Below are 11,090 nucleotides of genomic sequence, written 5' to 3'. Positions count from 1 at the left end.
TATCTCTTTGCCCTGAGAAAGCCAAATACAAAAGTATATTCTGCATTTTTTATAAAGTATTAATAAGACAAGATTTAAAAATACATTCAAAAGATTTTACAACCATCAAGCTGACTTTATATATTTTCTATGAACAACTGAAAAACGTCTTCAGGCTAAAAAAATGTGACAAAGTCCAACTTATTTACTTTTTAGTTCCTTAAAAGTAAGGGAACTTACTTTAATGAATTTTCCTGCCTAAACAAACAAAAGCTATAAATGACTCTTTGGGATGGTATCTTAAATTGAAGCTGCCAACTTTAAAACATTATTTAGTTTAACAGTGTAAAAAATAAATAGCATAAAAAGAATAAATTGGTTAACTTGATCTGAAAATTAAAAATAGTTCAACAATAAGACTAATTTGCCAATTTTATATGTCGTGAAGAAGTTATTTGGAGTAAAAGAAATTATTTTAGGGCAAACCTTTACCTTTCTGCTAAAAAGAGACATAATTTGGTTCCTTATATAATTCCTTGTTAAAATCACAGAAGTACTATTTTCTGAAGAGATCTTTTTAAAGTATACACCATTATATGATACATTAAGAGCCACATTCTTTTTCTCCCTATGATTTTTCAGTGCTGTTATTAATTCATTGAAATGTTTTAGTTTGCTTTGGTCTAAACCTTTCCTTCTTAGGAAAATTAGATTTATCTTTCCATAGAATTCTACCTTGCTGTACTTAATAAATTCCAAATTCTATGGAAAAGAACTGTTTTAGAAGACTTAAATAATCAGCGTTTTCATAAATTCTATGCTTTAAAAACTAATTCAAATACTTTTATATTTAATGCATTAGTAGACAAATTTATCAGTCAAATCTTCATTAGAACATAAGTATATTGTATTTATAATTTTGGCTTACATATATTTGTTGTTTTGGGTACTGCTCTTTTAATATGTATTCTTTTAAAGTTAGAGGTTAGTCTTGAAGAAAATATTACCTTTCCAGATATTATGTGGTAGTTAATATTGTGTGTACCAGAAGAAAATGGTTTAAAGAATGTGATTATAGATATACTTGAGAGAAAATGTTCAAAGGAGTTAGATGTGTCAGTACTTTTGATGTCTCTATTGGACTATTAGACTGTCATCTTTTTTAATTAGGGGCCTACATATCTTGGTATTTTTGTACACAGTTATCCAGAAGAGTGCCTTGCCCATAGTAGGCATTTAATAAAAACTTTTTTAGTAAATGAATTTAAAATTCTAAGGAGAAATTGGAATAACTTGAATTAAATGGATATTATTTGAAGATCCTCATTGAGCAAGGGAAAGAAACCTCTCATTTGATTTTTAAAGGGTAGCAAATGTCAACATTAGGGAAGAGAAACCTATCTCACACCTATTTGATGAAAACATAGCTGATGTCACCATAAATTGCTTTTTCTGGGTTGAATCCATTTTTATCATGACTCAATAAGATTGAGTTTTTCATTCATTTCCTCATTATTACATTTAGAGTGGAGATTTATCACAAATGGAACTCATTAAAATTCTGACAGATGAATACAGAAATTGGCTGTGCCTATGACAACTAAGTTTATCAAGTCAGAAAACTCTTTGTGTTAATTAACCAATAGCTTAAGAAAAAGCTAGGGAAACTACAAGTATCTCATTATAAAAATACTTTCCACCTTCACTAATTGTAATATATAGAAATAAAATGTGAAATAATGAAATCTAAGTAAAAACTGCTTTGAGTGACATTTTGTTGATAATCTACATTTATGTTTATTAGGAACTATTATTTGACCAAAGTGGATTCAAAATGGAAAATTATGGGTTAAATAGAAAGGATTTTTGTTTTTTAAATACCTATTTATAAAAGTCATTTGATTGAAAAAATCTAATTGACCATTTTGTGTGGTGACCTCACAATATTTTTTAGTCTAAATTTAGAATAACTAGAAGAGGTAGATAATTTTAGTAAACTTTTGTCACTGTTGTTTGGTGCAGATCTAAGAAACTGATTATCCAAATTAAAGATTTTTTGCATCGTGCCAGGAATAAGTGAGGAACATGGTAAACCTTCTTAGACCAGCAATGTTTACTCCATATATGTAAAGTAAAAGTATTTTTATATTAAAAAATATACCAATGTATTGATGAGCAAAATTTGCATTAACTTTTAATATCAAACATAATACTTAAGAGCAATTTTAATCTTGCAATGGGCCTTTATATTTTTACCCTCCTTATCCCAGAACATTGAAGAATCTACATACAATGTTAGATGTTAATGATACTCCACACAGGACATGAAAAAATTCTTTTATGACTTGAAATGAAAAAGAGCACAATGAATTTTCACTGAAACATTTTGTTGCATATGTTTATATATGTATATAGACACACATGTACATATATACATATATGTCTATATATAAAAATGAAATTTCAGATGGATACCTTTTTAGTTTCGTTTTATAATATTTCTAGGTTCTTCAGAGTCCTTACAATGATGTCTTGAGCTGCACACCTAAGTATTGCTAAGGATTTTTAAAGCATGTATTTTAATTTATAATCACATCCATGTGCATTGATACATATTCTATCTAATTTGAAGAGATATTCCTCTTTCTTGCCAACCTGTACCTTTGGATTCTTTTCTTTCCATATAAAATAGCTAACCATAATAATAAAAATGACCATGACTATTGTCTACTGAGTATATACTATGTTCTAGGCTCTGTGCTAAGCACTTTTTATATAATTTCATTAAATCCTCTCAACCATCTTTTATGGTAGATATAGTTTTGTTTTACAAATGAGGAAAATGAGTTAATGAACTTAGATATTTTTCCAAAATGACACAGCTTTAAGAAATTGGGTCTCAAACCAATTTAAGACCAAAATGGGTCTGAGACTCAGGCTTATCTCCAAATGTTTTAAACACTATTGTTTAATACTATCAAATTATGTATTTTTTTAAATTTTTTTATTAGTTGCTCAAAACATTACAATGATCTTGACATATCATACATTTGATTCAAATGGGGTACATAATCTTATTTTTCCACGTGTACAGATTGCAGGATCACATTGGTTATACAGCCACGTTTATACATAGGGCCATACTAGTGTCTATTGTATTGTGCTGCCCTTCCTATCCCCCCTCCTCTCCCCTTCCCTTCCCTCCCATCACCTCTTTCTACCCAATCTACTGTGACAGGGTTTCTCTCTCTTTTATCTTCCCCCTTCACACCATCTTATATGTAATTTTGCATAACCATGAGGGTCTCCTACCATCTTCCGTGCAATTCCCCTTCTCTCTCCCATTCCCACACACCTCTCATCCCTATTTAATGGTAATCTTCTTCTCATGCTCTTCCTCCCTGCTCTGTTTTGAGTCATCCCCCTTATATCAAAGAAGACATTCTGCATTTGTTTTTTAGGGATTGGCTAGCTTCACTTAGCATAATCTGGTCTAATGCCATCCATTTCCCTGCAAATGCCATGATTTTGTTGTTTTTTAGTGCTGAGTAATATTCTATTGTGTATAAATGCCACGTTTTTTTATCCATTCATCTATTGAAGGGCATCTGGGTTGGTTCCACAGTCTAGCTATTGTGAATTGTGCTGCTATGAACATTGATGTAGCTGTGTCCCTGTTGTATGCTCTTTTTAGGTCTTTTGGGTATAGTCCAAGAAGGGGAATAGCTGGGTCAAATGGTGGTTCCATTCCCAGCTTTCCAAGGAATCTCCATACTGCTTTCCAAATTGGCTGCACCAATTTGCAGTCCCACCAGCAATGTACAAGTGTACCCTTTTCCCCACATCCTCACCAACACTTGTTATTGTTTGACTTCATAATGACTGCCATTCTTACTGGAGTGAGATGGTATCTTAGAGTGGTTTTAAGTATTTTTAATGTCTCCACTGGCACTCTCCCCTCAGAATATGTTATGCACATCCTCAAGTGTAGTGAAATCCTTCCTCAAAGTTACACATATCTTTGTATAGCTTTTGCTCATACCAATTACTTGAGTATCCTACACTTAGTTTTCAATTTTCCAACTTCCACTATATCTTATATACATGACAATAGGAGTTCCATCAACAACACTCCACTGATAGTGTACTTATTGACTTTACAGTAATTTTCATGTTGTCAGATAGTTTTATCTTAATTGATCTCTAGAGCATTTAACTTCTTCCTTTCTCTATTTTCTCTCATTAGATTCTGTATTACGGTGTGTGTGTGGTGCTGAGTATCCAACCCAGGGCCTTGCAAAAGCTAGGCCAGTATCCTGTCACTGAGCTACATCCCAGCCCTCTGATATTATTCTTGATTTCCTGCTCTTTCTCTGCACATGCTTTGATATGTTAGTGTGTCTTGCCAGACCTTCTGTCCCTACTTACTGTATTAACTGCACTCCCAACTCCTCCTCTGCCCATCCATCACCCACTTCCAGTATCTTTACCACATTTGTTAATTCAGTTACATTACACCGATTACTCTCAGATGTTTATCTCAGCCTGGATATTTCTATGGCACTCCAGGCACATGTTCTCAGTTAGGTACTGAACATTTCATTTTATAGGTGCCTCGATCTCCCCGAGTCCAAATCAGAGCCCTAATTTACTCTCTAAATTGCTTTATTCCCATTCATGTACCCTTGTTGGAATAACTTTCAGTTTGCAGCTAGCAGCTATGAGCAGAACAGAGTGCTAGGAAAACCTTCGCTCATCCAGGCCTGACAGGAACACCTGCAGGACGGGGCACTCTGCTCTAACGAGCCGTCAGTGAAACCACATCCTCAGTGCTTGAGGTCAGCGTTGCCAAGCTACAAGGCCAGGAACCGAGAGTTAGGTGCTTCAGGGCATGAAACCCCCGACTTGTAAGATCCCCTCCCCTAAGGCCAAAGATCTTTCCATACTGCTTTCCACTGCGTAGCAATATTTAGAGCTTCCTCATAATCTGGCTACATTAATCATAAAATGATTGGTTTCTAGATGTTGTATAACCTGCTTGCTTATGTATGATTGGAAGATGCATTCTATTTCAATTGTAATCACTTCGGCATTAAATGAGCTACTGGACATCGGCTGAGGTTGTCACCTGCCAGCTCTCACCAGCTCCCGGTGTCTGTGTGTTGACTCTGTGTCTCTACCCACCCCCCACACTGAGGTAGCCGAGTGACCAATTGACCACACGAGTGACCAGAACACTCACATACACTCCCAATTTATTACTCAAACCTAAAGGTGGGCTTTATCCTTTACTCTCCCTCTTCTTCATATCCACATCCCATTAGTTTCCAAGTCCTATCAATTCTTTTTCCTAATATTTTATGTAGCCATCCCCTTGTTTCCATTCCTACTGCCTTTCCCTTATAATGGCCTTCATCATTTTCCCCACAAGATACTGTTATAACTGATCTTTTTTTCCCCTCTGTTCTCAAGATTTGTTTTGCTCAAATATAACCTCCATATTTTCTCCAAAGTGATCTCTACACTTCCTACAGCTTTCACCATCAAGAATAGTACATCATATATGCCTTTGTGATTTGGCAGTTTCCAGACTCTAGCCATTACTCATCCTCTCTCTTCAGCTATTTGTGATTTTAAAAAACATTTCCACTTGGGTTAAAAACATGCTAGTTTCAAAATACATTAGTTACCTTCGCAAGGTAGACAGACAGTGGTGGTGGTAAAAATCTGGCATGAGAAGGATTTTCTCATGTTAAGTATGAATCACAGACTTGTATCAGGAGGCAGGCTAAGTGGAGGAGAAGCATGGAAAATGTGTATAGCAGCTTAACTGAACTGTCTGTTCAGTTAAGATGGAAAGATTATGGCAGGCAGAGGGGAGGACCTTAGATCTGGTGGGGAACTAGATCTAGAGGGCTAGACTTGGTAAACAAAGCTATACAAAATCACTAAGTCACTAGAGGCAAGAACTTGCCACCTAAGCTTTACTGGAACATAGGAATATATATATATATATTTTCTACTCTATTTGAATATATTCAAATAGAGTAGAAAATAGGATAAAAAGTCTTAAGTACAAAAGTGAAATAAGTAGCACTCTTGCAAACTATGCACTATCTTACGGGTGATTTCTCTGTGTTTGTGTGTGTGTGTGTGTGTGTGTGTGTGTGTGTGTGTTAGTTACTGGAGATTGAGCCCAGGGCTTGAACATGCTAGGCAAAAACTGAGCTATATCCTCTCCCCTTTCTATTTTAAGACAGCATCTTACTAATTTTCCTAGGCTGGCCTCAATCTTTGGATCATCCTGCCTCAGCCTCAAGAGTAGCTGGGATTATAGACGCCATGCCACTGCACTCAGATGATTTTTCTTTCTTTTAATTAATTATTTTTTTAAATTGTATATAGGTAGTGACATTTCAGCAAAATTGGAAGGGGAGCAGCATGTCCAGTATCTGCGAGGAACGGAGCAGTTCCCATGTGGCTTTCTGTCCTCAAAGTGAGGCTTACCAAATGAGAAGGACTAGGGATTTAGGAGCTCTGTTAGTTATGTGGGATTCTTCTCTTTTCATGGTATTTAGTAACTGGATCCTAAAGAATAGTTAAATATTAAAAATGACCCAGAATTCCACACTGGAGACATCATCCCCTACTCCCACCCCTGAACCTTTTATGAGATATATCACAGGGTTGGGTTACCCAACATTAAGAAATGACTCAATTCCACAGGAGGGAACCATATCCTATCATATCCTTCCAGTGGGGCCACTAAATCTAAGTCCTACCATGAGGCTCAGGAATTCTTTGGGACAGGGACTTCCCTCTACATCTCTTTATATAAAACTTCAAATGAAATAAAGCCTTGTGTTCTGCTGCTCCATGAATTTGGTACCCAATAGTGAATGGGAATGCTCTGCAGGGTGCCAAACTTCCTTGGTATTGTTCTGAGGAGCAGGCTCAGTAGTTCTGAAAGGGATGCTTTGTTTACCTTAGACCAGACTTCACATCTCAGTTCTGGAAGACCTAGGCTGAAACAAAAAATTTGGAAGCCTCTTTTCAGTCCTGAGAAGGCAAGAGATGGGGTTCAGATACTGTTGTGCTCCAGGGTCCATTCTTATTTTTCAAAGTGACTACTGCAGCTGGAAGTGCAGCCAAGCTTAGAATGGGGTGTGGAGTGAGGGTCCTGCGTAACCTGAAACTGGTCACAAATGGAGGGGAAAGCTCAGCTGTGGAACCCTGAAATAATCAGGATGTCTTGTTAGGTCATAGTTTCAGGGTGAGAGAAAAACCAAGGATTTCAGGAATTAGAGGGGAAGGTATTACATATTTCTGTTAGTATGGACAGTGAGAGGGGTATAATATTAAATGTTTTGCCACAGGAACTTAGCTGGATTGGATGAGGGGACAAATAACCATGAGCCAAGACTTGACTCCTCGGAAAGAAACAGAAATGAAAACCAAGTCAACAGACAAAGTGGATATCACTTGGGAGTTGGGTAAAGTGAGAGAATTCAGTTTGGAGACAATGGTACAAAAGCCAGCTGATGGCAATAGGCATTTGGAGATAATGATGCAGAGAAGTTTTAAGAGTAAGGGAGAAAAACAGTAGACATTTTTATGGAATTCCTGCAGTAGAGTAGCACAACTGGTATGTGACCTATGAAGCGTAATTATAAAGAAGCTTTGATGTCCCACTGAGCAGTTCCCATGTGGACTTTCTGTCCTCAAAGTAAGGCTTACCAAATGAGAAGGACTAGAGATTTAAGGGCTGTGTTAGTTATCTAAATCCCTCTTTAAATTTGAGAGATTTAGTTATTTTGTGCAAGCTCAATGAATATTCAAGTTCAGTTTAGTAAGGAGAACAACCATTCCCATGCAATGGTCCAAGATTCCAGTTTCATCTAAATCACAGCTATTTCTACCTCCTCTAACTAGGAAAAGGAATAGGAGTAGCTTCTTTCTTTTCTCAGCTTCATTATTTGACTCTTCCAGGGATACAAGAGGAGTAGAGAGGAGGCAGGAGAGTAAGGAAGGCAGGAAATTTTCAACATGACTAGCACTATGGTGAGCTGGCTCTGGTTACAATTTGCAGCACATCCTGCACTGATACTCCTGTTACTGGGGATTTGCCACATATATGCACTTATTTACTGTATTCTTTCCATCTTTTAGGACTCATCTGATGCCCCAGCTTTTCTCTACTGAGGTTGGTTTGGTTTTCTGGGTTGAGGGGGTCTTCATGGGCCTACCTGGCCATATCCCAGTACTCTGTTCATGTCCTTCCTTTAGTTCATGGAAAACTGGGTGAAACCCTGCCCTGATAAGTCTGGGCATGTGTATAGATCTGCAGCTATGCAGCTATAAATATCTTCAATTTATTTCTCAGCAGCCGGCTAGTCCTTTTCTGGTCCTTCAGATTTCTCAGGCAAGACTCAACACCAGTCCATTGTGTCTGTCAACTGCAGAACCATGTACCAGTTTCTCTGAGGAATTCAACTGAGGTCCTTTCACCAGGATTTGAGTTGAGGGGTGGATACCCTCATTGTTCCCTCAGTAAAGGCACCACATTAGAACAACCCTCTCCAAGGATCCTTTTCACAAATCTATCCTTAATCCACAATTCAAGAATGCTTTATATCCTAGGTGGGGGGTGGGGGATTCAAGAGTCATATGACTTGTTCTTGACCCTCCTCTTTGGCATTCTCCTTCTTTATCTGCCTTTGAAGTCTGTATTTATTATCTGAAAAAAAAATTTGGGGGGAGGGGTGGTTAGGGTCTTTCTGTTTAAACATCCCTTTTATCAGCAAAAACTAGCTTCCAATAGATTTAAAAATAGTTTTCTACCAACTACAAACAGAAGTAGAGACTATAACAATAATCAGAAATGTTTAGGGCATGTAAAAAAGAAAACCAAAACTCTACTGAAATCAACATAAGACTAAATACAGAGAAACAATAGGTTTTTGTGAATAAATAGGGTATGAATAAATAGTATAAATACCTGGATTCTTTACGAGTAGTAAAACAAATTTAAAACCATCCTAAGTGAAATGTTAATGGTAGTTATCTATGGTCCATGTGTTTGAGATTTTTCCTATTTTCTGAAATTTTGGCATAAATGTGTTTTAAAATCTTTCCTACTTTAAATACAACTTTGAAATACATGAAAGGAATCAAATCATACTGAAACAGTCTTATTTCAGTATTTCCCACCAAAGAGAAAACTATTTAATTTTTTAATTCTTCCAGTAATTGACTCCATGTTTGTAAATAATTTTATTTTACAATTTACAATGCTGGCATTTTTTACTTACCAATTTCAGATATTATCTATTAATGACCTACTATTATACATGAAATCTTATTTTCCTTGTATGATTTTTCTTTTCTCATCCTTCCAATTGGTTCCACAAAATTTTGGTGCCTCTCTTGTTTTCCTCATCACTTTAATGGAATTAAGTTTCATTTCTTGTCTCTTCAGTATGGATGCCCTATCTTGCCTCCTACCTTCTGTGATAAATTGTTAGCACTTCTGCTATTTCTTCACCTTTTACTCTCCATCCTGCCTCCTTCTCCTATGAGTTTCTTTGGTAATTAACTCTAGTCACATCTCTGCTTAACTTAATGATTGGTTCTAAAATCTAACACAATTGCATTATTATAACTTTAAGAATATTATTAATCATATACCCAAATATGCTGAGAGTACATTTCCTCTTTAGTGACTTTCGTCCCTCTGTAGTTTGTGATCATCTCCCCCTCCTCCAATACCTAAAATTCTCCCATATTTCCTTACGTTCTTTCTGAGGGTAAATAATCTGCTGTGTAGGCTCAGTTTCCACCAAGTTCTGGTTCCGGTTCCCACTCCCTCCCTCTAGTCAGTGGAAGCTCTTATCTACAGCTTCTGTAGTGTTAGTCCCTTAGGATTTCTTTTGACTGTTCAGTGTTAGAAAACATCAGGAGTCCACATCTTCTTTTTTATGTTTGTTCACTTTACTGGAAGCACTTTATGAAGTATGTTCTCAAGACATATGGAAGATAAACATTCTTAGGTCATGTTTGTCATGTTATTGTTCTGTTCTCCTTCTTGGTGGAATGATTGGGTAGAAATTCTAGTCCACAGAAACTCGAAGGCATTGCTTCTCTGGCTACATACTGCAATTAGAGTCTGATTCCTTTGTCAATAACCTAATCATTTTTCTTCTGTAGAAGGTTTTCTAATCTCCTGTCAAAATATTTTCTCTTTACCCTTGGATGTCCTGAAATTTCATTTCAATAGTTCTGAGTGTGCATGTTTTAGTCATTGTTATTAGTATTCCATAGCAAACCATTTGCATTTGAGGATTTGTGTCTTCCTAGAGCTTTGAAATTCTACCCCCACTCCTATGGTCCTAGAGGTTTCGTTGCCGTTGTTTTCTACCAGAAATTGAACCCAGGAATGCTTAAATACTGTGCCACATCTTCAGCCCTTTAAAGTGTTTTTTTAAATTTTGAGAGAGAGTCTCCTGTTAAGTTGCTTGGGGTCTCACTAATTTGCTGAGGCTGGCTTTGAACTTGCAATCCTCCTGTCTCAGCCTTCAGAGTTGCTGGAATTTTAGGTGTGTGCCACCATGCCTGTGGTCATAGAGTTTGAAAGACAAAGCCTCCAACACTAGAAGAACTCAGACTCCTCACATGGAACCATTCTCTTTACTTATTGACAGAGGACAATGTTGAACTGAGTGCTCATCTGACTCCAGGAAGTGACTCTCCCCACTGATACAGGCTGAAATTCTTACTTGAACAGGACCATTTAGCATAGAGATACAGCTTTCCTGATTATACATTCCTGCTTTGGGTAGGAATAACAGCTTTGCAGCAGCTAGGACAAAAGATTTCTAGTTACAACTTTACCAGGACTGCCCATGTGTGTCCCTGAAGTGTCTGTAGGCCCCTACTCAATTCTTTTGATCTGATCTGTGCATCTGAATCCTTAAACAGTAATCCCTCTGAATAAATGGACATATTCAACTGCTTAACCTGGGATTGTACTAGCCTACTCTTCGGTTGGTCATACTTGCTATAATAGATTGAAATATCATTTCTTAGATTCAAGAGACTTTGGAAAGTCAAAG

The sequence above is a fragment of the Callospermophilus lateralis genome, chromosome 1 (genome assembly GCF_048772815.1).
Source record: "Callospermophilus lateralis isolate mCalLat2 chromosome 1, mCalLat2.hap1, whole genome shotgun sequence".
NCBI classification, from domain to species: domain Eukaryota; kingdom Metazoa; phylum Chordata; class Mammalia; order Rodentia; family Sciuridae; genus Callospermophilus; species Callospermophilus lateralis.
This window is presented reverse-complemented; position numbering follows the sequence as displayed.